Source organism: Anabrus simplex, chromosome 1, assembly GCF_040414725.1.
Source record: "Anabrus simplex isolate iqAnaSimp1 chromosome 1, ASM4041472v1, whole genome shotgun sequence".
In the NCBI taxonomy this organism is placed as follows: domain Eukaryota; kingdom Metazoa; phylum Arthropoda; class Insecta; order Orthoptera; family Tettigoniidae; genus Anabrus; species Anabrus simplex.
Genome location: NC_090265.1, coordinates 1702353320 through 1702381254, shown reverse-complemented (window position 1 = coordinate 1702381254; position 27935 = coordinate 1702353320).

The following is a 27935-nucleotide window of genomic DNA, read 5'->3' as shown; positions in this document are numbered from 1 at the left end:
CTTTCTTTTTTGACATACGCATTACTATAACCGTATTCTTCAGGTGTTTATCTTGATATAAATAATTTAGATTCTTTCTTGAAATTTGCTATAACTTGTCGGTCCGAGTTGAAACCACTCTGTAATAATACACACAAGCAAATAATATGCCGTAAGTCAATAAGAGTCCGCCTCTGTGGTGTAGTGGTTAGCGTGATTAGCTGCCACCCCCGGAGGCCCGGGTTCGATTCCCGGCTCTGCCACGAAATTTGAAAAGTGGTACGAGGGCTGGAACAGGGTCCACTCAGCCTCGGGAGGTCAACTGAGTAGAGGTGGGTTCGATTCCCACCTCAGCCATCCTGGAAGTGGTTTTCCGTGGTTTCCCACTTCTCCAGGCGAATGCCGGGATGGTACCTAACTTAAGGCCACGGCCGGTTCCTTCCCTCTTCCTTGCCTATCCCTTCCAATCTTCCCATCCCTCCACAAGGCCCCTGTTCAGCATAGCAGGTGAGGCCGCCTGGGCGAGGTACTGGTCATACTCCCCAGTTGTATCCCCCGACCAAGAGTCTGAAGCTCCAGGACACTGCCCTTGAGGCGGTAGAGGTGGGATCCCTCGCTAAGTCCGAGGGAAAAACCGAACCTGGAGGGTAAACAGATGATGATGATGATGATGAAGTCAATAAGAATACACAAAGGCTAAGTCTGCAAACCATAACACAGTCGAGACAAGACAAGGTTAAGTTATTTTAGGTTGATAACGAAATTTCCTCCCATTTCTACTGATTCTCATTATGTTAGAAACTTACTATAGCATAGAGGAAGTAATGTTGCTTTCCTTCTCGGAGGAGTTCTTGCAGTTTTTCCTTGCTTCTTAGATATCCTAATTAAATTCTGTACATAAAAATTCGACGAAATAAGACCGTATTAAGGAAATGCTCCGTTCGTCATTTCACATACATTCTTACATGCTTAGTAGTATACAGAGTGAAGCGAAATTCGCGCACTCGGGCGTCGCAGCGCGACTTCTCACATGCCAGCAATAAAAAAAGTCTCTCACAAAAGTTCGTCCTGCGAGTATATCCGGCAGAAAAAGGACGTTGAAGAATGGCAATCTGGCAACACTGTAACCACATGTAGGGTAAGTACCTCTGTCAGCACAAGTTTTTCGTGTTGTACAGTTGGTGCACTGGGTAGAGTTTTGGATTAGCATGCAGGAAGTCAAAGGGTCGATCCTGGGTTGAGGCGATGTTTTTTATTTCGTAAATGTAGTCCACGTCCGCCTCTGTGGTGTAGTGGTTAGCGTGATTAGCTGCCACCCCCGGAGGCCCGGGTTCGATTCCCAGCTCTGCCACGAAATTTGAAAAGTGGTACGAGGGCTGGAACGGGGTCCACTCAGCCTCAGGAGGTCAACTGAGTAGAGGTGGGTTCGATTCCCACCTCAGCCATCCTCGAAGTGGTTTTCCGTGGTTTCCCACTTCTCCTCCAGGCGAATGCCGGGATGGTACCTAACTTAAGGCCACGGCCGCTTCCTTCCCTCTTCCTTGCCCATCCCTTCCAATCTTCCCATCCCTCCACAAGGCACCTGTTCAGCATAGCAGGTGAGGCCGCCTGGGCGAGGTACTGGTCATACTCCCCAGTTGTATCCCCCGACCAAGAGTCGGAAGCTCCAGGACACTGCCCTTGAGGCGGTAGAGGTGGGATCCCTCGCTAAGTCCGAGGGAAAAACCGAACCTGGAGGGTAAACAGATGATGATGATGATGATGATGATGTAGTCCACGTGGTATGGTATCTGGCATCTTAATCGTCAACAGCGAATAAATTCACGCCCACGACGTGGAAAGGACGTCTTTCAAAGATGACCAATGAAAACGATTGTTCGTTCATTTCTAGGATCATAGTATGTAAGTACAAATGGTTTCTAGAGGACCCGCTGCAATCACTGTTGACGATTAAGATGCCAGATACCATACCATCTGGACTACATTTACGAAGTAAAAAGCATACGCCTCAACACAGGATCGACCCCTCGACGTCCTGCATGCCAATCCAAAACGCTCTCCACTGCACCATGTGTACAGCACGACTACTGTGTGCTGACAGAGGTACTTACCCTACATGTGGTTACAGTGTTGCCAGTTTGCCACTCTTCAACGTCGTTTTTCTGTCGGATATACTCGCAGGACCAACTTTTCTGAGAGACATTTTTTATTGCTGGCATGTGAGGAGTCGCACTGCGACGCCGAAGTGCGCGAATTTTGCTTCACCCTGTATATTCTACTTCCGTATATCGCTACGGAATTCTACACTGTATACAGAATTCTAGATGAAATCGTGTACACATTATGAATAAGATTTTATTAAAATGCGCAATAACATAGATACTTAAAAAAATAAAAATAAGCTCCATCCCCTGAACTACAATTTCGTCCATTGTGAATAAAGTTATTTATAGTGTAAGCTGCAGTGTTTTATTCCCCTACTTCACATACCGACTTTCTTTAATTCTGTTCACCTATTTTCTCGTGGCTCGGCATTGATGTGAATTTAGCAAAGAAAATCGAAATTCATAAATATCTCTGTTATCACAGCTGGTGCAGTAAAGATGCATAAGACATAAATGATCAAAAATTTAATTATATACACTGACTGACAGAGCAAATGCAACACCAAGGAGGAGTGGTTCGAAAGGGATGAAAGTTGGGGAAAAAACAGAGACGGCACGGACGAATAATTGATGTTTATTTCAGCATAGCAGGTGAGGCCGCCTGGGCCAGGTACTGGTCACGGCATCGACTCAGTAGGATGTAGGACCACCGCGAGCGGCGATGCACGCAGAAACACGTCGAGGTACAGAGTCAATAAGAATGCGGATGGTGTCCTGAGGAATGTTTCTCCATTCTCTGTCAACCATTTGCCACAGTTGGTCGTCCGTACGAGGCTGGGGCAGAGTTTGCAAACTCCCACACGTGTTCGATTGGTGAGAGATCCGGAGAGTACGCTGGCCACGGAAGCATCTGTACACCTCGTAGAGCCTGTTGGGAGATGCAAGCAGTGTGTGGGCGGGCATTATCCTGCTGAAACAGAGCATTGGGCAGCCCCTGAAGGTACGGGAGTGCCACCGGCCGCAGCACATGCTGCACGTAGCGGTGGGCATTTAACGTGCCTTGAATACGCACTAGAGGTGACGTGGAATCATACGCAATAGCGCCCCAAACCATGATGCCGCGTTGTCTAGCGGTAGGGCGCTCCACAGTTACTGCCGGATTTGACCTTTCTCCACGCCGACGCCACACTCGTCTGCGGTGACTATCACTGACAGAACAGAAGCGTGACTCATCGGAGAACACGACGTTCCGCCATTCCCTCATCTAAGTCGCTATAGCCCGGCACCATGACAGGCGTGCACGTCTATGCTGTGGAGTCAATGGTAGTCTTCTGAGCGGACGCCGGGAGTGCAGGCCTCCTTCAACCAATCGACGGGACGGGAAATTGTTCTGGTCGATATTGGAACAGCCAGGGTGTCTTGCACATGCTGAAGAATGGCGGTTGACGTAGCGTGCGGGGCTGCCACCGCTTGGCGGCGGATGCGCCGATCCTCGCGTGCTGACGTCACTCGGGCTGCGCCTGGACCCCTCGCACGTGCAACATGTCCCTGCGCCAACCATCTTCGCCACAGGCGCTGCACCGTGGACACATCCCTATGGGTATCGGCTGCGATTTGACGAAGCGACCAACCTGCCCTTCTCAGCCCGATCACCATACCCCTCGTAAAGTCGTCTGTCTGCTGGAAATACCTCCGTTGACGGCGGCCTGGCATTCTTAGCTATACACGTGTCCTGTGGCACACGACAACACGTTCTACAATGACTGTCGGCTGAGAAATCACGGTACGAAGTGGGCCATTCGCCAACGCCGTGTCCCATTTATCGTTCGCTACGTGCGCAGCACAGCGGGGCATTTCACATCATGAGCATACCTCAGTGACGTCAGTCTACCCTGCAATTGGCATAAAGTTCTGACCACTCCTTCTTGGTGTTGCATTTGCTCTGTCAGTCAGTGTATAACTTTAGTAGTCAGTCTTACCTAAGCAGCGGACGGAAGCAGACGTTCGGAGCTGACAGTGCCGGTAGAGCGGGAGCGCAGTGTGTGCGGCGAGTGGGAAGAAAGACGGAAGCGAAGAGGAAGATGATTGGTGTTGACCAATATCGGGTGGTTATTGGAAGATGGCAGGGAAGATGGAAGATGGAAACAGCCTGGAGTGAAGGAGGTAAAGTAGAAACGAGAATGATGGGTGAGATAATACAGGTGGCAGCGGTGATTATGGTACTGTTAATTATAGGGGGTGTGGAAACAAATCCCGGTCCGACTCACAGTGGCAACATGAACTGGGAAGACGAGGAGGTCATAAGAAAAGTGGTCAAAGAAGTTGTAGAAGAAGTTTGCCCGTTTGAACAGATTAAAAATGTGATGAAAGAACAAGTGAAAGAACTTGAAAATATAAGGCGATGGATACAGGGAAAAACGGAGGAAACAATGACCAAAGTGGAAACTAACGAGAGAGAAATTACATCACTCAGGACGAAAATAAGGAAGATGGAGGAAGAGATGGTAAAGTTGAAGTCAGCAGTAGAAGAAGGTAACCAAGAACGCGGGAATAAATGCTTATTCATATATGGGGTGCCGGAAGAAAAAGGTGAGGACAAAGTGCTGACTATATACAAAGTGGTGGAAGTCATCCAAAAAATGATGAAAATCAATTTTAGCGAAGCTGATATTGACCATGTGGGAAGGGTAGGTAAAGCACGGGGTAACAGACCGATAAAAATGAAGTTGTTTTCCACCCTGATGGCAGAAATAGTGATAAGAGGAGCGGATAATATACAGGGAGCAAAAATTCGGATTAAAAGAGGTATGGGAAGAGATGGGATCAAGAATATAAACACCCTGAAAAGACATTTGGTCCGGGCTCGATTGCAAGGGTTAAGAGCCTACATCAACGGTCAATTATTAGTGGTAACCAATGGTCAATGGACCAAATATTGGACAGTAACGAAATTACGTGAAATGGAGCAGAGTGAGAAGGAAGTGGTAATGGGAAAGAGGGTGGAAGAAATGCGAACTGCAGATAGTATAGTTGGTGAAGACGGGCATGGAAACAAAGGAAAAACCAAGGAAAATAGGGCATTAGAAAAGAGCTCGCAACGAGAAGGAGACATCACGGTAGAGAAGATCATACAGATTATCGGTGAAGAGATGAGGATGGAGTCCAAGACGATGATTGAGGAGATGAGGTCGGAGTTCGGTGCCAGAGACGAAAGGAAGAAACACGGAGTGAATGGGGGGGGAGGAACCACAAGACGTGACGAGTGCACATAAACGGAGTGAAAGGGAGAAGACAGAAGCACGAGGTGGCTCGGCAAAAGGGAGGAATTTGAGCCTGAAAGAAATGTGGGAGAAGACGAGTAACCTGGACGTAGGTGTAATGACAAGAAGTTTAAAAAAAGCAGTAGTAGCAAGAAAATTGTTTAAGCTAAAGGGAATAGTGGAGGATGTGTGTTATTTGCAGATGAAATAAGAGTGATCAAGTATTAAATTAGCAGGAGGTGAACTGTGTGTGGATAAAAGTAAATAAGTGTAGCGAGGCAGTGGAATTCAAGAACGGACAATAGTAATGAAACGTAAGGAGAAAAAGTGCAGAGCGACACGGCAGTGGAGGTAACAATGAAACGGGAGGAGAAAGAGTGCTCAAGGACACGGCATTGCTGGGTTTGCAATGTAAGTAGAAATACAGGAAGGTCAGTGTTCAGAAAAGATTGTGCTGAGTAACGTACCAGGCCGGAAGAGACATGCCGCGTGTTTAAAGAACAGACACCGTCTGCTTACACTATTGCATCCTACATAGCAATATGTTATTGTGTAGACACTCTCCACAGCAATGTGTTATGGGTTTAGTTCGCACTCTACATAGCAATATGTTATTGTTTAATATCTATATGCAGCAATGCGTTACTGTTTTAGTTCCTGATTGTTATACTCCCAGACTACATTTTTGCCACGGCCATCAGACTATCAATAATGGTTGATCTCGGGTCAGGTGGCAGTGTTTATACTGCCTATTGCCATTTTTTTCTATTTTTATTATTATTATTATTATTATTATTATTATTATTATTATTATTATTATTATTATTATTATTTGTTTTTGTTCATGTGTCTGTTTGTTTATCAGGCGACAGTATTTTCCTTTTCCTTTTGTAAGCTGGTTTAGGTAAGATTTGTTATTTTTTCTCCACATAAATGGATCATATACATATTATGTAGATCTGGAGAAAGAATAAAGAATAAAGTAAAAGTAAAAAGTAAATATAACTTTAGTTATGTAGTATTTATCGATAGGACCACTAATAACAGGGACTTTTGACTTCTGACAGTTGAATAGTTGTGTTGTAACCAAGGTTGAAGTTTACAAAACACAACTTTTATTGCTTCACTTTATGATATTTACACAAATAACAGAAATTTATTTTGAAGCAAAAAGTAATATTGAATCTTGAGAAAAGTCTGTCTTTATACAATATGTACAGGTTTGCAGTTTTTATATACACTTCTATCTTGAAAATATAGTCTTTGTGAATTGACACGTTGATAGTCGAGAACTATCTGGCACACTAACATAAATGTTCGTGAGAGTCCTTGTTTGTTGAAGTGCCTGAATTCCTAAAAAGCAAGTTCAATTGATTGAAGAAATTCCACCTAGCGAAACTAAGGGAGCTTGCATAACTTAGGGAATGAAAATGGCTTGTAAAAGAATTACGGAACATAGGCAGCGGAAACAGGTAAGGGAGCGGTGACCAGAGGTGAGACCTCGTACTGCCAGAAATTCAGTCCACCTGGTCGAAGCACATTTTCAAGAGGAGTAGCCTCCGTGCTCGACGTAGGGTGTATTCTGGAGCTGGACACCGGGGCAAGTGGGCTAGTGAGCAGGCAGGGAGCTCCTATTTATAGTACACTCGATGGTCAGGCACGCGCACTGAGGGCTGCGCGTCGAAGCTAGCAGAATGATACACAGGCGCGCGTGCAGCTGGCTGGCGGAGCGAGAAGGGAGCGCCGGACATACAACACCCTCCCCTCCTAAATGCGCCGGTACGGCGTGAAACGGCGGCGGCGCTGGCGGCGACTGCGATGCTGGGGCGGAGCTGCTGACGTCTCTGTTGTATTGTCCGGAGCTGGAACTGGGCGGAGTGGCGCTGTCTCGTCCTGAAAGGAACCCATTGTTATTAAATGATCTAAGGCTCGTTCAGCAATAGATTTATCTGGTTTAGCAATAGCATCAATAGCTGGACAGGGGCGGTAGCGCAGACGTATCTGATCTTGATGGCGGCAGATACGTTTCTCCGTAGTCTGTATCTCGTAGAGACGATGACCCAAAGATCTGCAGATGACTCCAGGTATCCAGAGTGGGTTGGATTTGAATGTCCTGGTGTAGACTTTGTCGTTGAGGGAGAACTTCGTTGGTGAGGTCTTATGCTGGGCCGGAAGAGGCTGTAACAGAGAAAGTAAAGTTCTGTGAGGTCGTCCATGGAGCTTCTGTGCAGGAGTGATATTATCAGCGCCGGGTAGAGTTCTGTAGTTCTTTAAGAGTTGGAGCAAGGCTTGGTCTTTGGTTAAGCCTGAAGAGACAGCTTTCTTCATACTTCTTTTAAATGTTTGTACGAAGCGTTCAGCTTCACCATTAGATTGAGGGTGAAAAGGTGGTGCTAGGATATGACGAATGCCATTATGTGTACAAAAGTTCTGAAAAGCAGTAGCTGTAAATTGAGGTCCGTTGTCCGAAATGAGTACTTGCGGTAAACCTTGTGTAGTAAAGATTTTCTGGAGAGCACGAATGGTAGCTTCGGTTGTAGTAGTCGAATGCATATCCACGACATATGGAAAGTTTGACAGTGAATCGATGACTATTAACCACATGGAATTGAGGAAAGGACCTGCGAAATCGATGTGAACTCGTTCCCATGGAGTAGTAGCAGGAGGCCATGAAGCAAGATCAGAAGACGGGGCGTTCTGATTCATTTGACATTGCTCACAATGACGTATTAGCTTTTCGATGGCGGCATCAATACCGGGCCAGTAGCAGTGTTGACGGGCGAGTTGCTTTGTTCTGGAGATACCCCAATGGCTTTGGTGTAATAATTCGAGAACTTGTTTCTGTAGGCTAAGTGGAATAACCACTCGGAAGATGGTGCCTGCTTCTAGTAGTACAACTCCGGCACGAGTCGTGAGACGATGCTGCATACGATGATAAGGTGCCAGGTGGGCAGGAAGTGTGCTCTGAAGAGGCCAACCGTTGCGGATGTAAGTACGTACAGTAGCAAGTGTACTGTCCTTATCCGTAGCTTTAGCTATGCAGGTAGCATCAATAGGAAAACTGGATACAGTATCTTCAAGTTCTATGTCCAACTGAAGACATTCAGATTCTTGAGAATCGAAGGCAGTATCAGGACCAACGGGTAAGCGGGAGAGGGCATCAGCATTACAATGCTGGGATGTGGCTCGATATACAATCTGATAGGAATAATCAGAAAGGAACATGGACCATCTTTGAAGCTTTCTGAGGGAATTCTCTGGGATCTTATTACCAGGATGGAATAAGTGTACGAGAGGCTTATGATCGGTAATGATCAGGAAATGGTTGCCATAGAGATATTCATTGAAACGGCGAATACCAAAGATGATGGCTAAAGCTTCTTTCTCTATCTGTGAGTATCGACGTTGATGGTCATTAAGTGTTTTCGAAGCGAAGGCGATGGGGCGTTCTTGTCCATGACGATCCTTCTGGGAGAGAACGGCACCGACACCGTAGTCTGAAGCGTCAGTAGCTAGCGTGATGATCTTGTCGGGCTGAAAATGAGTGAGTTGTATAGCTTGAATTAAGGCGTTGTTGATTGTTTTCCATGCCTGTTGGCATTGCGGAGTCCACTGAAACTTAACACCTTTTTTACGTAGAGCGTTTAATGGAGCTGCCACTGTAGCGAAGCGTGGAATGAACTTATTATAATAGTTCGCTTTGCCTATGAAGGACTGAAGCTGCTTGAGGTTCTGAGGTGCTGGCATGTTTACTATCGCGGAGACATTCTGCATACTAGGACGAATTCCATTCTTATCAAGTATATGTCCGAGGTAGTGAACTTGAGGCTGAAAGAAGGTACATTTAGCGAGATTCGCTCGTAGGCCATTGTCTTTCAATTTCTGGAGAAGAAGGCGGAGATTGGTTAGATGTTCCTGATGATCTTTTCCAGTAACAATAATATCATCCAGGTAGTTAGCACAACCGGGAATGGAGGCGGTGAGTTGAGCCAAATAGCGCTGAAAAATAGCTGCTGAGGAGGAAACACCGAATGGGAGCCGTTGGAGCTGGAGCAGTCCGAGAGGAGTGTTGAGTGTGAGAAATTTCTTAGATTCTTCGTCTAAAAGTAGCTGGAGATATGCTTCTTTAAGATCAACTCGAGAGAAGAATTGTCCACCAGAGAGACGACGGAATAAGTCTTCTGGACGTGGAATAGGAAAGATATCGGTTTCGAGTTGTGCGTTGACTGTAGATCGAAAATCGCCACAAAGTCGAACATTACCATCAGGTTTCTTGATTATCACGAGTGGAGTAGCCCATTGACTAGAAGTAACTGGTACGACAATTCCAGTTTGTATCCATCTTTCTAATTCTTTCGTGACCTGGTCTTGAAGTGCTAGGGGTACTGGACGTGCTTTGAGGAAGCGAGGCTTAGCTCCGGATTTCAGCTGTATGTGAGCTGTATAGTCTTGCTGTTCCGAGCTGAGAGTCGAAGACTTCAGGAAACTGCGCTAGGAGAGCGGTAACGTCAGAAGTAGGATGCAATGTAGATACGACGTTAATGTTGTCATGTATCTGGAAACCAAATAAGTTAAATAGATCCATGCCCATAATGTTTGATGCAGTGTAGTTGTTAACTACGAGAAGAGGAATGGCCTTCTGAATTCCTTTATAACTAGCCTGAAGCTTAATTTGACCTTTGATGTCAATTTTCTTCTTGTTAAATGTCACGAGCTGGATGTCAGCTGGAGAGCATGAGGGTGAACCTAAGTCGTGGTAGGTAGTCAGGTTAATAATAGAGACAGGTGATCCAGTGTCTAATTGAAAATCGACAGATCTATCAGAGAATGAGAGAGGAATGATGATTTTGTGAGAATCCTTTGTGGGAAGAATAAGATTGATCTGATCAACTTCCATGTCTTGGCGGGGCTGTATATGCTTCCGGCGCTCTGCAGTAGTCTTAGCAGGGCGGAGCGAACTTTGACAGACAGTCTGAATGTGTCCAAGTTTATTACATCGTTGACAAGTAGCTCTGAAAAAACGACAGTCACGACGTTCATGATGCTTGAAACAACCTCGGCAGGAAGGCAGGAGTTTCGAGGTGCTTTTAGAATTGGGCTGCCGTGTAGCATTACGAGAGGGAACCTGGCGAGAATGCTTGGTGGAGAGCGCCTTATCCGTACGGTTCACTGTAGCAGAGGACTTGCGGGCCTGAGGCGAGACTTGTGCAACTTCGTGTGGAGAAGCTATGGCTGCGGCAGTCTTGGTAGTAAGCTCATAAAACGTAGCAATACGCTGGACGTCTTCTAAAGAAGGGTTACTGTGCTTGACAGCGTCAAAACGTATTTTGTCTTCAGGAGTATGTAAAATTATCATGTCCCGAATGAGAGAATCAGTGTAGTATGAACCACAACCGTCCTTGGAGCAGATGAACTGGCAGGGTTTAGCGAGACCACGCAATTCAGTTATCCATTCAGTATGTGTCTGATGGGGTTGCTTTCTGCACTGAAAAAATTTATAGCGAGCAGCCACTATGTGAGGAGCTTTGGCATAGTGTTCCGTGAGACGGGCCAAGAGCTGCGTGAAGGGTACCTCAGATAAGTGTTCTTCCGGACTTAAGTTACGTAGTAAGTCACACGTAGCATTGCCAACCGAACTAAGAAATAGTGCGCGGCGGCGTTGATCATCTGTGACAGAATGGCAGATGAAATGCTGTTGTAAACGGGCTAAATAAACTGACCATTCTTCCTTAGCTGGATCAAAAGCAGAGAACGGAGGAATAGCTGATGGCTGTGTAGAGACAGAAATAGCTTGAATAGCCTGAATTAATGCTGCCTGTTGTTGTTGCATAAACTGTTGTTGTTGCTGCTGTAAGGCTTGGAAGATCGTAGCGAGTTGTTCCGCAGTAGCCATTGCGAGATGCGTGCAAGAAAGAGTAAGGTAAGCTGTGTGTCAGAACTGGTTGGAGTGTCGTTGTTGTTTAGCACGTCGCCGTAGAGTTGACAACTGGGCCCGTGGAATTGTAGTGTTGGTTTCGTGTTTACCTCGTTGCTATAGAGTTGGCAACTGGGGTCGAAGAATTGTAGTTTGTTGCTTTTTTACCTCGTCGCCATAGAGTTGGCGACTGGGGCCGATGAAGTGTAGTGTCGCGTTTTTACCTCGTCGCCATAGAGTTGGCGACTGGGGCCGATGAATTGGAGTGTCGCCTTTTTACCTCGTCGCCATAGAGTTGTGTTGTAACCAAGGTTGAAGTTTACAAAACACAACTTTTATTGCTTCACTTTATGATATTTACACAAATAACAGAAATTTATTTTGAAGCAAAAAGTAATATTGAATCTTGAGAAAAGTCTGTCTTTATACAATATGTACAGGTTTGCAGTTTTTATATACACTTCTATCTTGAAAATATAGTCTTTGTGAATTGACACGTTGATAGTCGAGAACTATCTGGCACACTAACATAAATGTTCGTGAGAGTCCTTGTTTGTTGAAGTGCCTGAATTCCTAAAAAGCAAGTTCAATTGATTGAAGAAATTCCACCTAGCGAAACTAAGGGAGCTTGCATAACTTAGGGAATGAAAATGGCTTGTAAAAGAATTACGGAACATAGGCAGCGGAAACAGGTAAGGGAGCGGTGACCAGAGGTGAGACCTCGTACTGCCAGAAATTCAGTCCACCTGGTCGAAGCACATTTTCAAGAGGAGTAGCCTCCGTGCTCGACGTAGGGTGTATTCTGGAGCTGGACACCGGGGCAAGTGGGCTAGTGAGCAGGCAGGGAGCTCCTATTTATAGTACACTCGATGGTCAGGCACGCGCACTGAGGGCTGCGCGTCGAAGCTAGCAGAATGATACACAGGCGCGCGTGCAGCTGGCTGGCGGAGCGAGAAGGGAGCGCCGGACATACAACAATTAGGCCTTTCCCTGACCCGTTACGTAGTCAAACACCAAAACTACTACGGTAACGGCAGCCTAAAAATACGAACTAGCAGTTACGCTACTGTCCCAGTTCATCAATAACCAGTGGAAGCACAAACGGACACAATTCACTCCACACAAACAACAAATAAACAGAAACTTACCTTAACTAATGGAGAGGTGTCACTACAAACCGTGGATATTTAAACAAAGCAATGTACCGGATATCAGAACACATAATATGAGTGAAAGAAAGAACACCTTTACTTTAAGAAAATAAGAAAATTTTAATTCATAAAATTAAATGGTAAATCTATAACATCGTCCTCGTAACAGAAATAGACTTTAAATAGTTTAATGATCTTCAAAAACAAACAGAAGTATCAAATAGCAACTAGTTGTGAGCCGCTCACTTAAAAGATACAAATAAAATAAACCAGTACTACGTTTCTGATAAAATGACGATCGTAAAGGTATAAAAGACTAGCATTTACTTAGGTCACTTAAAAGGAACAATTTTCAACCTTTCAAAAATGACTACGGTGTAATCCGGTGAGTTTCCCCAAGAGAGTCCGGCGCAAAATACGTACGTCAACTTAAAATGAAAACTTAACTGTCGCAAGGACAGAATCACGAATCACGAGAAAGGAGAAAGGTTAATTAACATAAAGGGTTGAGTCAAAATAACCGAAGTTCCACGATAGCAAGGATCATAATCATAAAGGCACAAATCGACCCCTAACAGACACGAGAAACAACCGCAGAATAAACATCATCAGTACAATGGTATTGTCATGGCAACGAACACAAGCTAGCAATGCCACAAACGATCAATCCACATAATACCAAACTCAGGTCGTTATCAAAAGGCACAAGCCCCAAAACAAGAATTAAAAAAAGAAAATTTAACCATGGGGAAAGGAAAAGTTCAAATGTAACTTCGGACTACTTGGTGAAAACGCACATAGGCCAAAACCTTACAGAGGCTTAATTGTTTGAAACCATAGGATACGTTTAACTTCTTATCAAATTAATAATAATAATAATAATAATAATAATAATAATAATAATAATAATAAATATATTTTGATTTTATCAATGTAGAAATAACTTTCTAAAGTTAAGTACACGTAATATAAAAACAACATAATATAACAAATGAAACTCGAGAATGGTGATAAGTACAACAGACTAAAGAAAATACCGAGAAACGCTGAAGTAGAAACTTGAGAGAAATAGCTTGCACCAAAATCCATAATAATATGATTTCCGAAGTCCACAGTCCAGGATGTTGAAGGTCATTTCCAAAATAAATGGTAAGGAACTTACATTTTTCAGGAAACTGATGGGAACGCGTTAGCTCCCGAATACAATACTCAGGCCGTTTGTTATCAGAAGGATGCAAATAAAATCCAAATTAAGAGGACGATTACAAAAGGTCGGAAGATGTAAGGGTGAGAGGACCCCCTTTTCAATGGGAATTTAACCCATATCCATTGTTTAGACTAATCGCTAAACTACCATTTCACTCAGCGTGAATAGCCTAGATTGTAGAGACTAATTCCCCGACTTCGCATACCGATTTTCATTCAGTTTTCTTCAGCCGTTTATTAGTGATGCGCGTACATATATAAATGCAGACAGACAGACAGACAGACAGACAGACAGACAGACAGACAGACAGACAGACAGACAGACAGACAGACAGACAATTGAAAAGTGCACTTTCTTATTACTGTGGACACGATTGACACAGAAATACCATTCTTTCTTAATTCTGAGTAATGAACAGAAGAACTCTTATTATATACACACACACACATATATATGGATATTTCGATGGCCGGTTGCCATCTGAAATTAGCAGGCGTTGATGGATTGCCATGACCGAGGGACATATTCATGAGCATTAGATTTTCGCCAAGGGAAAAGTTGTTTTCCCCCGCAGGTAGTTGCCGTCAACAATTTCTAAGAATTTAGCCAGTTTTACAGCCGGATGCCCTTCCTGACGCCAACCGTCTGCGGACCGATGTATTTGCTACAATTTGTTTCTGTGGTGGTTTATTGTGTGATGTGTTGTGTGTAAATTAAGACGTGTATTAAGACGAACACAAACACTTAGTCCCCGAGCTAGAGGAATTAACCAGAAAATATTAAAATCCTCGGCCGAGTGAGCTGGCCGTGCGAGTAGCTGTGATCTTCAATTCGGGAGATGGTGGGTTAGAATCCTACCGTCGGTAGCCCTGAAGATGGTTTTCGGTAGTTTCACATTTTCACACCGGGCAAATGCTGGGGCTGTACCTTAATTAAGACCGCGGTCCCTTCCTTCCAACTACTATCCCTTTCCTATCGCATCATCCCAAAAGACCTATCTGTGTCGGTGCGATGTTAAGCAAATTGTAAAACAAAAAAATCCGCAACCCACCCTGGAATTGAATCCGGGGCCCTCTAAACTGAGACCAGTATGCTGACCATTCAGGCAAGGAGCTGGACTGATAACTTCAAGATGATGATGATGATAATGATTATTATTATTATTATTATTATTATTATTATTATTATTATTATTATTATTATTATTATTATATCCATTTACGAAGGCTTGGCTTATGCCAGTAAAATATGGGCTGACTCGACCTAAGCAAGAAGTCCCCCTCTTGTTTATGAAACTATACACATATCTACAAATATTTACAACAAACTTGCATACAACAATTGTGCACAAATGATGCCCCCAAATACTACCCTTCTTTCGCCTAGATATTTGAATTTATCTACTTGGAAGATTTTCCCATATCTAGTGATTAGAGGATGGTTGTTAAATCCTGACTTTGTACCTTCCATATACTTTTTCTTTGCATGAGAAATTTGCAGACCTGTTCTTGCCCCTATTTCGTGAAATTTCTCTAGGGACTGGAGTGTTTCTAGTTTGTTGCTGGAGAGGATTGCCAAGTCATCTTCAAAGGCGAGGAAATCAAGGTGAATTTTGTTTTTGAGAAGTCTACCAATATTGAAAGTCAACAACGGCAATTATTATTTGTTTTGTTTTACAACTTTGTAAAATAGTTTTTAGATTTAAGATTTGTTCTGGGCATGATCTTCCTTTTCGAAATCCTGCCTGATATTCTACAACGGGGTGGTCAGTTTGTTTTTATAATCTATTTAAAAGAGCTTTAGAGAAAATTTTGTAGACGACTGTTAGTAAGGAAATCCCTCTGTAATTGTTTATATCTGATTTATCCCCTTTCTTGTGGAGTGGGTGAATTAGTACACATTTCCAGTCTTCTGGACTTTCCTCAGTATTCCAAATGTTCTGTGTGATATCTTGAATTGCGTAAGACATTTCATCACCGCCTGTTTTCAACATTTCAGCTATTATCCCATTTTCTCCTGGTGCTGTATTATCTTTCAATTCTTGAATTATTTCTTCAAGAGTGGGAGGTTCTGAGCTTAGGCTTGGTGTAGGTTTCTGAAAGGTTAATTGGTTTTGTGGACTTTCGCAAGTTAATAGTCTTTTAAAGTAGTCTGCAAGAAATTTTCAGTTTTCTTTGTTACTTGTTTCTAATGATCCGTCTGGACTATTGAAGCAAAGACTGGGCGCTTGGTAATTTTAGAGTTCTTTAAAATCTTGCAGTAGTTTCTGGACTTGTTTTCTGGAAGTCTTGGTCTATTACTTTCAACGGGTTTGGTCTTGTTTTTGGTGTACTGCTCTAATAATTTTGGATGTTTCCTCATGTAGTTTAAGGAATTTTTCCCATTTGATTTCAGATTGATGAGAGTTTCATGTTTGCCATGTTCTAATTTTTATGTTAGTTCTATTGCTTTGTCACATGTGTCATTCCACCAGCTGCGTTTCCGTTTTCTAGGCGGTGTGCACATTTTCCTGGATGCCTTGTACACTATATTTTTAAATTATCCCAGTCTGGAGGAAAGCAACGGGAAACTACCTCACTCCTTATTTCTCTAGTGCGCTTCTTCAGTGATGCCTAGGCCATCTATGATAGCCGATGGCGGAGCTATTGAGGATTCAACCAGCCTTAGGGCTGAAGTCTGAACATACATACATTCCAGTCTGACGGGACATGTGTTGGTAAATTTGCAAGGAAAATAACGACATTTAGTTTGAAAAATTCTGGGTAAATTTTTGTAGTTTTTAATGTTCTAATTTTTGACCTGTTAGGCTGAAACTTCACTGTTACTAAAGACAACTAAGGATCTGAATCTAGCGGATAACTCCTTGACTTTGACATTCATGACTTCTTTTTGGTTTTGTCTGGTGATGGCTACATGATCAATTTGAAATTCGCCAACATATTGATTGGGGTATCTCCAGGTCATTTTCTTTCTGGGTAGGATCAAGAAGTGTGTTGACATCAGTTTTAAATTGAAGATTATGCACAAGTCTATTAATCTTTTTCCATTTCTGTTTGTTCTTTTATGTGCTGGATATAACCCTGCTATGCTCCTAAACTTTTCTTTACCAATTTGTGCGTTGAAGTCTTCCAACAATATTTTGACATGGTGTTTTCGTACCTTATTTGTAACTTCATCTAGCAGTTCCCAGAATTCATCTATTTTACGTTGATCTTTCCAATTGTGATTATTTGTGGGAGCATGGCCATTGATTAATGTGTACGCTTTGTTCCCCGATTTGATAGAAAGGAGCGACATTCTTTCAGAAGGAGACTAGACATTGAATACGCAATTGACAAGGCTGTTCTTGACTGCAAAAGCTGTGCCGAACTGCAATCGAGTTTTGTAAATTCTGTAGTTCCTCGATTCTTGTGCTTTTCGTCTGCATATCGAGTTTCTTGTATTGCATGAATTTGAGTGTCAAATTTGTCCAATATGTCGGTTAGTTGTTTTAATTTACCACTTTTAAGTAATGTGTTGATATTTAAAGTAGCCATGGAGTGTTTACACTTCGGTGGAAGAGATTTGGGTAGCTCCGATTCATTCCCGCATAATGTTCTCGGTCCCCAGAATCCGATGACCGAGATAAACTAGTACTTGTCCTAGGGCCTGGGGTAATTGTTTTTTTCAACTGATTTTTCCATCATACTAACAAGTTGAAGATAGTGGGGAGATCGATCGATGTCTGTCTCAGGGATACAACTAAGGTATTGAGCCTTAGAGGTTGCCTCAAGATGTTTCCTGGCTGTTATTTTTTTATTATTATTATTATTATTATTATTATTATTATTAATATTATTATTGTTATTATTTCATTAGGTTACCGTTCAGAGTAGGTCTTTCCCGCAGACTCAGCGAGGGATTCCACCTTTATCGCCTCAGGGGCGGTGGCCTGAAGTTAGGTACCATTTGCCTGGAGAAGAGGTGGGAGGCGACAGAAAACCACTTCGAGGAAGGCTGAGGCGGGAATCGAACTTCCTTTCCTCAGTTAATCTCCCGAGGCTGAGTGGGCCCGGTTTCCAGTCCTTGTACCACTTTTCATATTAAGTGGTAGAGCCGGGAACACAACCCGGCCCTCTGGGGATGGCAGCTAGTCACACTAACCAGTACACCACAGAATTGGACTATTATTATTATTTTATGTACACATATTACTTCATTATTGCATTTGGTAAGCAAATTAATAATTTATCTTTAATATTATGTAGTAGCCTATATTAGATACATTATGTAAGGGAGTACAGTGGGCTGGGAGTTAAATACGGTACACTATACTTACGTATGTACTGAAAGTGAGCTACAGGGGTATGTTCCCCTAAACTTTCGAGATAGAATAAAACATCTATCTGTCTGCCTATAGCTCAAATATTTACTTATTCCTACAGTGAATGGTGTATTATGGATATCATGTGAGATTCGTATGGTACATTTTTTGTCGGAACTCGTACACGTTGATGTTCCTTACTTGCCTTTCTATGTGTGTCACAAGTGGTTCCTGATCATTATTTTATGAGAATTATAAATAACAACTACATTTCCAGCCCAAGCAGCATCACTTTTATCCCATTGTTTCTGCCACTTTATTAATATTCTAGAGCTGTTCTTATGATGGAAGCCTTTTAACGGCAGCAGGAGATAATGCTGTGCGTGTGCACGGAATGTTTTAAAAGGATTATTGCTACATCAATCAATACACGAGTCTGCTCCGACTGGTTGCCCCAGCACGACCGTCAAAGGCTCCAAACCACGTATTACAATTTGCATAAACTTCTCTAACCAGTCTTTGGAGGTTGATTTGAAGGGTACATGCATTTATCGTGTATTAAGAAATTTGGCAGATTTTCATTTCTATAAAAGTGAACAAACAAGCTTGTAGGTTTTCTGGCTTTGTGTATCTACACATTACTATAAAATTTAATTCGCTACACGCTTGGACGTTAATTACAATATTACTATTCTTACGATTACAACATCGTCTGTTGTTTTTTTTTTTTTTGCTAGGGGCTTTACGTCGCACCGACACAGATAGGTCTTATGGCGACGATGGGATAGGAAAGGCCTAGGAGTTGGAAGGAAGCGGCCGTGGCCTTAATTAAGGTACAGCCCCAGCATTTGCCTGGTATGAAAATGGGAAACCATGGAAAACCATCTTCAGGGCTGCCGATAGTGGGATTCGAACCTACTATCTCCCGGATGCAAGCTCACAGCCTCGCGCCTCTACGCGCACGGCCAACTCGCCCGGTACATCGTCTGTTTAATTACTGTAATTTATTTCAGGATGACCTAACAAATGCATGCACTCACACACACACACACACACACACACACACACACACACACACACAATTCTATTCAACCATGAATGGCCACACTCACCGCTACTGCCTATTCACAAGCCTCCGTTCTTTACGCACAGCAAGGAGTCCCGGCTCGTTGGAATTACCTGAGAGGTGGTGGTGGTGATTACTGTTTTAAGAGGAAGTACAACGCGGTAACCATCCTCTATATAAAATCAGAGAGAGAAAATGGAAGAGATCCGATATTTCGAAAAATTAAGATATCGGCCAAAGAAAGACAAGGACCAAGGGCGTGAAAATGAAAGACTTCCTAGGCCTCGAGTGCTCTAATACCGACAGGGTCGGAATAGAACAGGAGTTGAACAAGGGAGGTCTGATAGGATAGATTAAAGTAAGGAGCCTGACACAGGACTCAGCTAATGGACCCGTGGTCGCCAACCCACTCTCCGAAGTTAAGAGCCCGTGAGGCCCCTCTTAGTCACCTTTTATGACAAGCAGGGGATACCGTGGATGTTATTCTACCTCCCCCACCTAAAGGGGGTAATGGGTTGTAACTGCCTCGCTTTACAGCATATAAAATGCTGATGTAGATAGCACTTGCCAGGTGAGCGAAAAGTGAATCTCAGTAGTGGTGTTGGTTATGATGTTGTGTGTTTCATTCAGCAACCCCAACCTCTCTGATGTTTTGCTATTGTGTTGTTCTCGCTCCACGTTTTTGATATTGTAGTTACTGGTATTCATGAGAATATACCTATTAGATATCGTTAATGAAGGACAGTTCGCCAGGCTGAGTGGCTCAGACGGTTGAGACGCTGGCCTTCTAACCCCAACTTGGCAGGTTCGATCGTGGCTCAGTCCGGTGGTAGGCCTACTTCAAGGTGCTCAAATACGTCAAACTCGTATCGGTAGATTTACTGACACGTAAAAGAACTCCTGCTGGACTAAATTCCGGCACCTTGGCGTCTCCGAAAACCGTAAAAGTAGTTAGTGGGACGTAAAGCGAATAACGTTATTAATTATTGAAGGACAGTTCGTTGTCGCGCAAAGAACCTGGTGGCGAAGTACTATCAAACATTTTGTAACAGCAAAGAAAATTAACATCGTTTAGTATTTCTGAAACAACTGTTTTTGGTTCATTTAATTCATGATTAATATTTGGCTCAATTGCTCTTTTAAACAATAAATTCCAGCTATATTCTAAGTTTGCATTGACATTATTCATTATAATAGATTACGCAAGTAAATATTGGCCTTATTTTAGCTTACACTGAGCAATTGACTTACAAAGTTTCGAAAGAAAGCCAAACATAAATATGATATAATTCAATGTTTGATTAACTCAGTGTAGGAATTCATGTTTGCAGTGTTAAAAATAAAGGCAAACTTGTGATTTTCATGATGATCTACATTTTGTGTCTTGTTTAAAACAACGATTTGTTTCTCCTGAAACCTTAAAAGATGACACTTACATCTTTTTTGCTCTCCAGTCTTCATTTATGTTTAAGAGAACTTTAATGTACAACGATAAAGATAAATATGATGCGGAAATGTGATATTTCGGACCCTCAAACGTAGTAAACATAAATCCCTCTCGTAAATGTTAACCGAGGGAAGATACTTTTCTTTTTTCTAATTACATTTTTTAAATTATAGATTTACGTCGCACCGACACGCATAGATCTACCGCGACGATGGGATAGGAATGAGCTAGGAGCGGGAAGCAAGCGGCCATGGACTTGTTTAAGGTACAGTCCCAGCATTTACCCGGTGTGGAAATGGTAACCCGCGGAAAGCCATGTTCACAGTTGCCGAAAGTGGAATTCGAACCCACTATCTTCCGAACACAAACTAACAGCTACGTGTTCCAAACCACGCGGCCACTCGCTCAGATCGAGGGAAGACGACAAGGAGGTACAATCACTCCATTTGTGATGGTATTGTGTGAAGGAATTAAAGAACTATAAATTTAGACATTTGGAATTCTAAGACCATGCAAACTTGGAGGAATATCATAAGGATGGACGTTTCGATGTGATTAATATTAATAATATTAGGATTACCGTAAACCAACGTATAGCCCCGTTATTCAACGGTTTGAAAAACGAATGAATTTGTGAATACTTATTGTTTATACCTAAAATGTTAACCTGCAATAGCAGAAATTAAGTACAAAATAATTCTTCTGATCCTCAAATTAGTAGATAAAGGACAAACGAAAAATAGAGATATTCTCATTTTATGTCTAACACTATAATAATGGAGACTGTGCCTTCCTATAAACAGGAACTGTGTGTTCATTATCAGTCGATTTTAGTCGCTAAGTGATCATTCACTGCTTGATTAAAATGTCTTGAGTGTTTTATATATCCACAAAATGTAATTAGAGAAATTAATTTTACACTTCCTCATCATAAGGTTCATTGTAGCCGCTAAAAAGAACCTCAATGGCATTCAATTTCTCCATCAAGAGTACAAGACTGTATAATGTTGGTGCCATAGACTTAAATCGTCCATGAAACGGTCAACTGAGGCCGCAATATGGACATAATATTATTATCTCCCTTCTCCCTCGTTCAGAATATAGCCGAGTCATAGTACACCGCGTGAAATGCTTGACCGATGGCGGTGGAGGTGATAATCGTTTTAAGGCTAAAAGTAAAGAAGATTGTTAGCCTCTCTTAATATCATTCGGGAGACTTTGTAAGGTTTGCATATTCACACCATTCATGACCCTCTCCTTTCTTTTGGTAGTACCTTCATGATTCCATCTTCGCCTTCGATTAGGGGACGGGATGACTTTTTAGGAGTGCTCCCCCAAATGATTACCATCATTCAATTTACTCTTTATAATCACACCATTACTGCTTACGGATAGAAGGAAACGAGATCACGAATAGAATACATTAATTTCCTAATGAAGACAGTAAGATTCGCCATTTAAGATATTATCATCATATTAGAAGGTATCTCATCAACAAAAGTAGCCGAGTGTGGACGAAGCCGGTCCTATAAGCTAGAATTAAGCAGTGGTATCGACTGACTTGCACTAGTAGGAGTCATGTTAACATAATATTCTTTATCGATAGTAGCCGCTGTGGGCACAACCAGAAGTAAGGTGGTGGTGGTGCTAACATCCTCTATGTAACACTAAGCAGAGACACAAAATGGAAGGGATCCGAAATTTCGAAAAATTAATATATCGGCCAAAGAATGGCATGGGCCACGAAGGACGTGGAAATGCTCAAAATACCGTCGGGGTCAGAAAAGATTAAGAGTTGACCAAGGGTGGTCGGATAGGATAGCTGAAAGTGAGGAGTCTAGTACAAGTATCGTACGTAAGCAAGCAAGCAATGCCAGCACTCAACTAAGGACCCCGTGGTCGCCAACCCACGCTCCCAAGTTAAGATTGGTGGTAATTATTGTTTTAAGAGGAAGTACAACTAGGCAACCATCCTCTATATAACACTAATCAGAAGAAAAAGTGGAAGGGATCCGACCCTTCGAAAAATGAAGATATCGGTCAAAGAAAGGCAAAGGCCACAAAGGGCGTGAAAATGAAAGACTCCCTAGCCCTCGCAAACCTAATAGCGTCGGGGTCGGAAAAGAACAAGAGTTGACCAAGGGAGGTCGGATAGGATAGATGAAAGTGAGGAGCCTGGCACAAGTAAGTGGAAGCAATGCCAGGGCTCAGCTAAGGGCCCCGTGGTCGCCAACCCACGCTCAAAAGTTCAGAGCCCCTGGGGCCCCTTTTAGTCGCCTTTTATGACAGGCAGGGGATACCGTGGGTGTTATTCTACCACCCCCACCCACAGGAGGATCCCAAGTTAAGAGTTCTTGGGGCCCATTTTAGTAGGCTCTTACGACAGGCAGGGGATGCCGTGGGGGGTTGCAAGAACATCTTTCTAATTCCTAGGCTATGTCAGTGTTCGAAGTGAGCACATTTATTTTCTTAAGAAAGGCTTTCCTATATTAGAGTAATCTGCATTTTATGTCCTTACTTCTGTCATGATTAGCTATTCTGCTACCCAAGTAACAATATTTGTGCACTTTAAGACTTCATTTCCTAACCTTGTATTTTCTGTATCTGGTAATCCCTCTCCAAGACTGTGTCCACACCATTTAGCAGTTTCTGCAGACTCAGATAAAATAACAGTATCATCGGCAAATATCACAGTTTTGATTTCCTATCCTTGTATTGAGATTCAATTTCCAAATTCTTCTTTGATCTCCTTTACCGCCGGTTGTGTATATATATATATAAATTGGAGAAGGAACAAACTACAGCTCAACCTCACTCATTTATGGATTGCTGCTCCTTTTCCATAGCCCTGTATTGTTATCACTACACACTGATTTTAATACAGATTGTAAATAATTCTTCTTCTTTCTAGGTATCTGATCCCGACCACCTTCAGAATCTCAGTTTTATAAGTGGAAACATCAATATAAGAATCAAAAACCTTTTCAAGATTTTTTTTCCTCAAAACTTGTTTTATTGATTTACCTTGTTATTGCAGACTGACATTTAATTAACTTAATTGTTAAACGGAAATTTAATTCCCAATAATAAGGATCTACCAGTATAATAATGATTGGATGAGCTTGAGAACGGTTGGCTGTTGAGAGAGCTCTTGCATTATTGTAGTGATAAAGTAGTGAAAACCTATTGAAATAGCTTAATTTTGTGTATATCTGATTCATTTAGTGCTGTTTATATAGTGGTGTTTAGTGCTTGTTGGTAGAAATTGGGAGTAGTAATAATTATTTAAATTTTGTAACAAGTAATTCAGTTGGTCTTCAGTAAATTACGTTTTCTAGGTTAAGTAGGCTAGCTAGGTGTACCTTGTTTCGATTTTAGGTTTAGGAAATACTTTAGGTAATAATATTAACTTTAAAAATATTTGTAAATATCTGTAGGTTCGTTGGTTATACTTACAAAGGTAGGTTATCATAAGGAATAGTACCGTAACTTCTGCAGCAACTTCTCCGGTAAGTTATTTCGTATAGATATCCGTTCAAACTATCGCGAAGGTAATAATTTACTACATTAAAAAAAACCACGATACGCCTGTAAACCTCCATTTAAAAAGAAGTTAAAGAGATTACACGGTAATAGTTAACAGTCGTTGTATTGTTATTGATTATTGTCGGTCCTCATATTCAAATATTGCATTGTTGGCTAAGTTGTGAACAAAGGGTGTAGGTAGTCAAGTAAATATAAATAAAAATCAGCTGATCTTGTATTCCATTCATTGGTACTTCTAAGTAGGTAGTTAAAGTATCCGTAATTTATATTTCGCTCCCTCGATCTTTCAGTATTTATGAGCGGTTAGCTAATAATAATAAAGTTCATATATCCCAGTAATTGCAGTTCAAGTCCCTGGAGTAGTAGTAGTAGTAGTAGTAGTAGTAGTAGTTTTGATAGAAATATTTGAGAAATTACTGTAGACAACCTCGTATTTTTCAGTAGGCCTAATTAAGGACACTTTTATTCTCCGTCCCGTGGAGTAGGGAAAAAAATAGTAATCCACCAGCTGTAATAATCACATAACCACATTTCAGTAGAATTGTAGTGAAGATAAGGTATAATATATTAGATAGTATCTTGCCAGTTATATTCGTGTTTTTCTTCGTGTACGGCAATCTTTTCGATACTTAAGCATTTAACCAAACGCAGGGTAGTGTAGTGTAGATACATTGTAGTATAGATACAGTACATTTACAGTAGATAGTGCCGTATCTTGCCTGCTATATTCGTGTATTTTTCGTGTGTAAGTTATCTATTAGACCGTAATACTAATAATAATTTGTCTAAGCATTTAGCTTCGTTGGTAATCTTTGAGTAGGCTACAGTAGTTCTTGCAAATTTCATTTCTGTTGTGCTTAGTTTAGTGACATACGGTACGGTTCCGTAATTAGGATACGTCTGAAAGTAGTTTAACATTACTGTAGTGTACTGTACAGTAGTGGTACGAGTAATATCCTATTAGAATTTAGTGTGATTATTTTATTATTGTAAAATATTTGTGTAGTACTGGTGTAGTAGAGGTATCCGTAGAAACTCGTACTAAAATACTGTTGTTGTAATTAGAATAGGCTTAATTGCAATTTGGAATTGTGTAGTTCTTGTGTAGGCTATTACTTTCGATATTCAGTAATTAACAGCAGTTTTTATCCTGTCAGGGGTTGTAGGATAAAAAAATAGAGCACGACTAAGTAGTATTGTAGTGTAGTCGTATATTAGTTACCTTATTGTTGTGTACTATCCCAGACAATATATCCCTCCGTTCATTTATTTTTTGCAAATAAGTTATTTTATTTTTAATTTCATTTTCCCCCCCCGTAAGGAATGGCTAAGGAGCGCGAGTGTAGTTTCTGTGGGTGTGGCGAGGCATTGAGGGGTATGAGGGAGGAGTTGGAAAGTTTGAGAGAGATAATTAGGATTCTCACAGAAGACAGGAAGGAAGATAGGACTCCCTCAAACAACGTACAGGTTACAGTAGGTGTACAAGAGGGAGGGGAAGGAAAGGGAGGAGTTGTAGAAGACAGGTGGTCTAATGTTCTAAGGGGAAGGAGATTGCAGGCTAAGAGCTCTATTCAGGATCAGAATTCAGGACAGGTGTCTGTGCAAAATCGGTACGAGTCACTCCAGGTAGAACAACAGAAGGAAGATGAGGGACAGGGAACTGTTGCTGAGATGTGTGGGAGTAGGAGGAAGGGAAAAGGTAGGAAAGGAAAATGTAGAGTAGATGATAGGAAAAGACAGGTGGAACAGGGTCATGGGAAGGAGAAAAGGGAGGAGGAAGTAGCTTCTGCAGTTATCAGGAAAGATAGGGCTGACCAGGAAGGGAGGGGATCAAACGAGGTGGGTAGGGTTGAGGCTCTGGTCATGGGAGATTCCATCGTTAGACACGTGGGGAAAGTGTGTGGAGGAAAAGGTACCAGGGTAGAGTGTTATCCAGGAATTAGGTTGAGGCAGATGTTGAGGAAAGTAGAAGAGAGGGAGGAGGGGAAGGAGAAGGTGGTAGTGTTTCACGTTGGTACCAACAACGTAAGGCAAGCTGATATAAGTACCAACATAGTTGGAGATGTGTGGGATCTGGTAAATGCAGCACGGGTGAAGTTTAAGAAAGCGGAGATTGTTATTAGTGGAATACTGTGTAGAAGGGATACTGACTGTAGGGTGATTGGGGATTTAAATGAGACTATGGAGTGGGTATGTGGGAAACTGGGAGTGAAATTTCTAGATCCAAATGGGTGGGTAGGAGATAGGGATCTGCGCTCAGATGGCCTTCATTTAAACCGCAGTGGTACGTATAAGTTAGGAAATTTGTTTGGAAGGGTAATAGGGAGGTACATTCAGGGAAACGGGATGGCCTAGGGAGCGGTGATAAGGGATCAGGGAACTGGAAATCAAGTAGGGATGACATAAAATTGTTAGTGTTGAACTGTAGAAGTATTGTAAGGAAAGGAATAGAATTAAGTAATTTAATAGATATATATTCACCAGATATTGTAATAGGAGTTGAATCATGGCTGAGAAATGATATAATGGATGCAGAAATTTTCTCACGGCACTGGAGTGTGTATCGTAGAGATAGGATAGGAAGGGTGGGAGGCGGAGTGTTCATTCTGGTGAAAGAAGAATTTGTAAGCTACGAAAAAGTTAAAGATGAGACACATGAAATTCTAGGTGTAAGGCTCATTTCTAAAGATAATAGGCAACTTGATATATTTGGAGTGTACAGATCGGGAAAGGGTAGCACTGACGCGGATTCAGAATTATTTGATAGGATAGTCAGCTATGTGGGAAACGACATGGAAAGAAATGTGATTGTAGCGGGAGATCTGAATTTGCCAGATGTCAATTGGGAAGGAAATACGAACGACAGAAAGCATGACCAACAAATGGCAAATAAGTTAATATGGGAAGGACAGCTGATTCAGAAAGTGATGGAACCAACCAGAGGGAAAAATATCCTGGATGTCGTGCTGATAAAACCAGATGAGCTCTATAGGGAAACTGAAGTAATAGATGGTATCAGTGATCATGAAGCTGTTTTTGTGGTAGTTAAAAATAAATGTGATAGAAAGGAAGGTCTTAAAAGTAGGACTGTTAGGCAGTACCACATGGCTGATAAAGCAGGCATGAGGCAGTTTCTAAAAAGTAGCTATGATCGGTGGAAAACGGTAAATAAAAATGTAAACAGACTCTGGGATGGGTTTAAAGAAATTGTTGAGGAATGCGAAAACAGGTTTGTACCATTAAGGGTGGTAAGGAATCGTAAAGACCCACCTTATTATAATAGAGAAATAAAGAGACTAAGAAGGAGGTGCAGACTGGAAAGAAATAGAGTTAGAAATGGCTGTGGAAGTAAGGAGAAATTGAAGGAACTTACTAGAAAATTGAATCTAGCAAAGAAGGCAGCTAAGGATAATATGATGGCAAACATAATTGGCAGTCATACGAATTTTAGTGAAAAATGGAAGGGTATGTATAAGTATTTTAAGGCAGAAACAGGTTCCAAGAAGGACATTCCAGGAATAATTAATGAACAAGGGGAGTGTGTATGTGAGGATCTTCAAAAGGCAGAAGTATTCAGTCAGCAGTATGTAAAGATTGTTGGTTACAGGGATAATGTCGAGATAGAGGAGGAGACTAAGGCCAAAGAAGTAATAAAATTTACATATGATAACAATGACATTTACAATAAGATACAAAAGTTAAAAACTAGAAAAGCGACTGGAATTGATCAGATTTCTGGGGATATACTAAAGACAATGGGTTGGGATATAGTACCATACCTGAAGAACTTATTTGATTATTGTTTGGTCGGAGGAGCTATACCAGATGAATGGAGAGTTGCTATAGTAGCCCCTGTGTATAAAGGAAAGGGTGATAGACATAAAGCTGAAAAGTACAGGCCAGTAAGTTTGACATGCATTGTATGTAAGCTTTGGGAAGGCATTCTTTCTGATTATA